General features: G+C 38.1%; 1 protein-coding gene across 1 annotated transcript in view; it reads left to right on the top strand.

The window, feature by feature from the left end:
* The first annotated feature begins 3,055 nt into the window (after positions 1–3,055).
* Positions 3,056–7,493, top strand: part of otol1b (otolin 1b) — an 11,698-nt gene continuing 7,260 nt past the window's right edge. Inside the window, exon 1 of the mRNA XM_019874251.1 lies at positions 3,056–3,576. The gene's annotated coding sequence lies outside the window, so the exon portion shown is untranslated. The remainder of the gene's footprint in view (positions 3,577–7,493) is intronic.

Here is a 7,493-nt window from a genome sequence, read left to right as displayed (position 1 = left end):
AAAAAAAAATCAATACATTGTAAATTATTTTGTGGACCCCAGTTTGAGGATCTCTGCTGTACCCAACTGACATGTCAAACATGGCATTTTTTCCTGCTTTTTAATCACACGCTTGTTTGATTTATGTGCTTGTTGAGTGTATGTTATTTATTCAAAATTCTATATTTATATACATACACTGTACTGGTAAATGCTTGGCTGGTTTCAACGTCAATTACCACACTGTTTTGTTTTGTTTTGTTTTGTTTTTTTATATTTATATTTATTATGTTCTCTTGTGGCCATTAAACAACACTATACAGTTTGCTCCAACTTCAGGTGCTTTGTTACACATGTATCTTGATTTTTTTTTTTTTTTTTAATTACCAAATCAAAAATAAAGACATTCAAAACTGATCTTGTATGTCACATGCGCAGCCACTGGGTCTTTCTTTATAAAACGAGCACGTGCTGGCACAATAGTGTTGATTCGCACAACAACAGAGCAAGTCACCAAACCTGTTCTCAACTGGTCATGGTGATGAAAAAAAAGCCTCAAGGGCTCCACTTTCTACTCCACTATACTGCAATGTACATTGTCGGGGCGGAGCCAGCGGTGAATGATTTATTCAGCCTTCTCTTGCTCTATTTCAATTACAATGATGAAGGCAAACATAACTTCATTCTACATCAGAATAAAAAAATTATTATCGCTGAGTCCTCCTAAATTGTAATAACAGTGTTCACCACTACATGGCAGACAATTGCTAACTAGCGTCTTCAACTCCAAGACTGAACTCCGAGAGAAGGAAAGAGCGCGTCCTGACTTCTCAACAGGAGCAGGTCAAGAAAACCCTTTTCAGGTAAAATAGGAAGCAGATTATATGTTCACTGAATTCAAACCCAAAACTAGTTTGCTTAGCCATGAAAGATTTCAGCCAAGAGTCACAATTACAAAGCCAATCTCAAAAGTCCACAAACAACAGCAATTGTTGTTGTTGTTTTTTCATTTGAAGTGCATGAGGAGTTACTAAATTTAACTCTTCCAAAAACAAGCATCGACTGATTTCAATGCTTAATAGTGTTACATATGAAAGGCCTTCGAGAAGCAACTGTTGTGACAGTGCCGGACTGGGATAAGTTATAACTTGCGCTGCACTGTGTTGTCCAGGTGAACGATGAGGCCAATTTTAATATAAGTGTACAGTTTCGTGTTTTAAATGTCAACTTTTTTTCACATCATTATTATTTTGGTGTGGGCGAAATAAACACGTTGTTGCAAAATTGTGGATCATTGTGGAAATTGTGGATGAAAAATAAAAAACAATTCAGCTGCCATGTAATGAAAAATTCGGTCCATCTTTTTGTAGGAACACAAAACCATGAAATAAGCCTTCTTATTCTTTTTTTTTTTTTTTTTTTTTAAATGAGGTTTGTAGGAGGCTGGGGGATGGGGGGGGGGTGTTGAGTTACGGGGGTGTCTGAGTGTCCAGTGGATGGAACTCCTGGCAACTTCTCGTACACAGACATTGTGGATATGCGACACTCATACAACTACAAGTCTCGCCTTACCAGGAAAGCTAGAAAAGGCTTTAAATATGAATATCTCGTCACACCTTTGACACACACGAACACGCAGACTCAATGCGTGCGCGCGCGCACACACACACACACGCACACACACACACGCGCACACACACACACACGCGCGCACACACACACACACGCACACACACACACACACACACACACTGCCACCACCACCAACAACAAAATATTAAGTAAAAAAACAAATAAGGCACAACTCTGTGTGTGTGTGTGTGTGTGTGTGTGTGTTCTTAAGCAATGTAGTGTTTCACCTAGAGGCTTTTGAGCACAAGCAGTTTGTCAAGGCTCAAAAAGCTTTTGTTGGTTTAATAGTTTCCTCCCTTAAATGTAAACAAGCATTTATTATTACATGCTATGCTGCAAATGCTGACCTTTGAAGCACGGAGTGTTAGTGGTTTAGAACATATGCCTCACTGTTCTGAGGTTCCGCGTTCGGATCTCGGGGTTAAAGGCTCTCATGGTGTTTGTGTCAGATTTTATCAGGAAGCCAAACATTTATCAAAGCTTATTCATGCAAACCGTCAAAACCCACGTGTACTATTTAACCCTGGAGAACCCACGGGGTCAAATTTGGCCCCTATAAATTCTGCTACTCAAATGCTACCCTTAAATCCCAAAGGGTCAGATTTGGCCCCAATCCTAAATTAGGATTAAAGCATTGAATATTTGAAAAAACATATTTTGGTGTTCAGTGAACATATAGCAGTCATTTGATGGATAATTCATCATTTTCTAAAGATGAAAAGGGTTCTTGGGTTCTCCAGGGTTAAAACTATTAACTCTGTACTGAAACCCCCTCAGTTTATTTGCTCAGACTCTTCACATGAAATGTGCAACAGATTCCTTCAGTTTTTCATCGATAAGGTTTCCACAGCTCGGACTCTTGTTTCAAAGACCACATTTGACCCCTCTGTCCATGTTCCGTGTTGAGCTGTGTTCCGTTCTTTTGAAGCTGTATCCTTGACGTTTTTAGAGGATTTGGTTTGCCGGACTAAGCCATCTTGCTCCCCTTATAAAAAAAAATATATATGTGTATATATATATATATAGTACATATTTTGTATTTGGTAAACGTTTTTAATGGAAGTTTACTCATGCATTTCAAAATGGGTTTCACATGATTGTATTATTTTATATTTATTTATTTATTTAGTAATCATTTTGCTCATCTTTATGTTGTAAATGTTTGTATTTTTAAATTATATTGGCTGCAACTCATCTGTGACCTCTGATGAGGACAAGCAGGAATAAACACAGGTGAGGCACACAGTGGACCATTCTCATTTACTAATTAGGTGGTGGCCTCGTGTATGCAGCACAATAGTAAATACTGCTCCATGTTTGATATCGCGCACAAAAACACGCACACGCACACACGCGCGCGCACACGGGCGCGCACGCACGCACGCACGCACGCACAAGGAGTGCCAGTTACATTTAGAGTTCATTCCTGCCACCCACTGTTCAACAGGAGTAATAACATTCACTTCTCGAGGCACACGACATTTCTGCATAAGGTGTACGGTATCTTTTTTGACCTTACAGGCTCATTGTTTGCATGATGTCATATGAATTTTGCTCATGTACTCCTCTAGTCGCACGCAAAGTTTCTTAACTGTTGAGGCATGTGACACGTCATTAGAGGCTAATTCTGGATTGCATCTGGATCGTCTTTGTAAACATCCCGCCGAAGAATGAAATACACAGTCACGCTTGAAAACACACAGCAACGGAATGATAATAAGCACGTCTGAAACTGCATTCACATCAGTCATTGCAGCTTCTGGCGTTTTTTTTTTTTTTTTTTTTTTTTTTTTTTTAATGTGAATGTAACGTGAGGCAATACACTTTCCTCCCAGCTCTTCTCTGCTTGGCTGCACCTGGAGCAATTAGCCCCTTTTTATCCCACGCTCCATTTTGTGTGTATTGACCGAGGTGCTCAATGAAGAGGGAGGCAGACGAGCGGCACCCCCGTGACCAGCAAGTAGAGTAAGATGAACGTTTTTGTTGTTGTTGTTGTTGTTGTGTGAGGTCCGAATGGGGCTGGACATGAGACCTTGAAGAAGAGAAAACCCTTCATCTTCTAGTTAGTTAGTAAGTACTTAAACGTCTGATCTGGTGAAAAAAAAAAGAAACAATCATCTCCTTTTTACACGCGCTGTTGCCATCAGTCCTCTCTGTTTCCCCAAATTCCGTTTCCTTCCTTCCCTTCTGTCATGGATCCCTCTGAAGGTCTCTGCCAGGCCGAGCATTTCCACAGTTCAAAACATTCAATGGCAATGAGCGGACGATTCAGACGGGGCAGTGACCAGAAAATGATTTGCCACCCATAACAATATCAAAAACAATTCCTTTCCTGCCACACAAGCAAACACAATCTTCCGGGGAACATATGCTCATAGTAAATACCATCGCACAAGCATGAGAGCCGCTCAGATGTAAAAGAAATAAACTGGTGTCTTTGACCAAGAGATCAAAATTGGCAATGGCTGATGAAGGACATTAGAACTTTCCTCGAGACCAGTCGTTCTTGACCTTGTTTGAGGTACTGAACCCAACCAGTTCAACTGCACGTTCACCGAACCCTTCATGAGTGAAAAATATAAATATATATATATTTTTTTTGGACAAATTCGAGACATAAAAAAGGCATTTATTAAAAACAGAAAAAAAAGTAAATAAAATTTCAAGACATAAGTCGAAAACGCCTTACGATACACGGTTGTTTTTTGGGGCTAAAAACGCCTAACGATGAATGGTTGATTTTTCGGTTAAAAATGCCTTATTACACATGGAAGTTTTTTTCGGCTAAAAACGCCTTACTATACATGGTCATTTTTTTGGGTTAAAAATGCCTTACTATATATGGTCGTTTTTTCGAATAAAAAGGCCTTACTATACATGGTATTTTTTTGGGCAAAAAAACACTTTACTATACATGGTCGTTTTTTTGGCACAAAACACCCTACTATACGTGGTCTTTTGTTTTTTTTTTTGTTTTTGTGAAAAAAGCCTTACAATACATGGTAGTTTTTTGGGGGCTAAAAACGCCTTACTATACATGGTCGTTTTTTTCAGCTAAAAACGCCTTACTATACATGGTCGTTTTTTTTGGGTTAAAAGCGCCTTACTGTACATGGTCGTTTTTTTCAAACTAAAAACGCCTTACTATATACATGGTCGTTTTTTTCGGTTAAAAACGCCTTACAATACAGGGTCGTTTTTTTCAGCTGACAACGCCTGACAATACATGGTCGTTTTTTTCAGCTAAAAACGCCTTACTGTACATGGTCGTTTTTTTCAAACTAAAACCGCCTTACTATACATGGTCGTTTTTTTGGGCAAAAAACACCTTACTATACATGGTCGTTTTGTTCGGGTAAAAATGCCTGAGTAACATGGTCGTTTTTTCGGGCTAAAAACGCCTGACTATACATGGTCGTTTTTTTGGGCAAAAAAACGCCTTAGTATACATGGTCGTTTTTTTCAGCTAAAAACGCCTTACTATAAATGGTCGTTTTTTTTTAGCTAAAAACGCCTTACTGTACATGGTCGTTTTTTTCAAACTAAAAACGCCTTACTATACATGGTCGTTTTTTTGGGCAAAAAAAGCCTAACTATACATGGTCGTTTTGTTCGGCTAAAAATGCCTTAGTATACATGGTTGTTTTTTCGGGCTAAAAACGCCTTACTATACATGGTCGTTTTTTTCAGCTAAAAACGCCTTAGTATACATGGTCGTTTTTTTCAGCTAAAAACGCCTTAGTATACATGGTCGTTTTTTTCAGCTAAAAACGCCTTAGTATACATGGTCGTTTTTTTCAGCTAAAAACGCCTTAGTATACATGGTCGTTTTTTTCAGCTAAAAACGCCTTAGTATACATGGTCGTTTTTTTCAGCTAAAAACGCCTTAGTATACATGGTCGTTTTTTTCAGCTAAAAACGCCTTAGTATACATGGTCGTTTTTTTCAGCTAAAAACGCCTTAGTATACATGGTCGTTTTTTTCAGCTAAAAACGCCTTAGTATACATGGTCGTTTTTTTCAGCTAAAAACGCCTTAGTATACATGGTCGTTTTTTTCAGCTAAAAACGCCTTAGTATACATGGTCGTTTTTTTCAGCTAAAAACGCCTTAGTATACATGGTCGTTTTTTTCAGCTAAAAACGCCTTAGTATACATGGTCGTTTTTTTCAGCTAAAAACGCCTTAGTATACATGGTCGTTTTTTTCAGCTAAAAACGCCTTAGTATACATGGTCGTTTTTTTCAGCTAAAAACGCCTTAGTATACATGGTCGTTTTTTTCAGCTAAAAACGCCTTAGTATACATGGTCGTTTTTTTCAGCTAAAAACGCCTTAGTATACATGGTCGTTTTTTTCAGCTAAAAACGCCTTAGTATACATGGTCGTTTTTTTCAGCTAAAAACGCCTTAGTATACATGGTCGTTTTTTTCAGCTAAAAACGCCTTAGTATACATGGTCGTTTTTTTCAGCTAAAAACGCCTTAGTATACATGGTCGTTTTTTTCAGCTAAAAACGCCTTAGTATACATGGTCGTTTTTTTCAGCTAAAAACGCCTTAGTATACATGGTCGTTTTTTTCAGCTAAAAACGCCTTAGTATACATGGTCGTTTTTTTCAGCTAAAAACGCCTTAGTATACATGGTCGTTTTTTTCAGCTAAAAACGCCTTAGTATACATGGTCGTTTTTTTCAGCTAAAAACGCCTTAGTATACATGGTCGTTTTTTTCAGCTAAAAACGCCTTAGTATACATGGTCGTTTTTTTCAGCTAAAAACGCCTTAGTATACATGGTCGTTTTTTTCAGCTAAAAACGCCTTACTATCCATGTTCGTTTTTTGGGGCGAAAAACGCCTTATGATACATGGTCGTTTCTTTCGGCTAAAAACGCCTTCGTATACATGGTCGTTTGTTTCGTGCTAAAAACGCCTTACTATACATGGTCATTTTTTTCAGCGAAAAACGCCTTATGATACATGGTCGTTTCTTTCGGCTAAAACCGCCTTCGTATAGATGGTCGTTTTTTTCGGGCTAAAAACGCCTTACTAAATATGGCCATTTTTTGTTGGCTAAAAATGCCTGACTATACATGGTCGTTTTTTTCGGGTTAAAAACGCCTTACTATCCATGGTCGTTTTTTCGGGCTAAAAACGCCTTAGTAAACATGGTCATTTTTTTCAGCTAAAAACGCCTTAGTATACATGGTCGTTTTTTTTTAACTAAAAACGCCTTATTATACATGGTCGTCTTTTTGAGCTAAAAATGCCTTTGTATACTTTGTTGTTTTTTTCGGGCTAAAAATGCCTTACTTTACATGGTCGTTTTTTTCGGGCTAAAAACGCCTTACTATACATGGTCAATTTTTTTCAGCTAAAAACGCCACACTGTACATGGTCATTTTTTTCAACTCAAAACGCCTTAGTATACATTGTTGTTTTTTTGGGGCTAAAAACGCCTTACTATACATGGTCGTTTTTTTCGGCTAAAAACGCCCTACTATCCATGGTTGTTTTTTTGGGCTAAAAACGCCTTACTTTGCATGGTCTTTTTTTTTTCGGCTAAAAACGCCTTACTCATGGTCGTTTTTTTTGGCTGAAACCGCCTTACTATACATGGTGTTTTTTTTCAGCTAAAAACGCCTTCCTATACATGGTCGTTTTTTTTAGCTAAAAACGGCTTCCTATATACATGGTCGTTTTTTTGAGCTAAAAATGCCTTCGTATACTTTTGTTGTTTTTTTCGGACTAAAAACGCCTTACTATACATGATTGTTTTTTGGGGCGAAAAACGACTGACTATACATGGTCGTTTTTGTCGGCTAAAAACGCCTTACTATGCGTGGTCGTTTTTTTCAGCTAAAAACGCCTTACTATACATGGTCTTTTTTTT

This window comes from Hippocampus comes, unplaced genomic scaffold, assembly GCF_001891065.2.
Source record: "Hippocampus comes isolate QL1 unplaced genomic scaffold, H_comes_QL1_v1.1 scaffold125, whole genome shotgun sequence".
Classification (NCBI taxonomy): domain Eukaryota; kingdom Metazoa; phylum Chordata; class Actinopteri; order Syngnathiformes; family Syngnathidae; genus Hippocampus; species Hippocampus comes.
The sequence above is the reverse complement of the archived record's forward strand: the minus strand, read 5'-3'. Positions and strand labels throughout refer to the sequence as shown.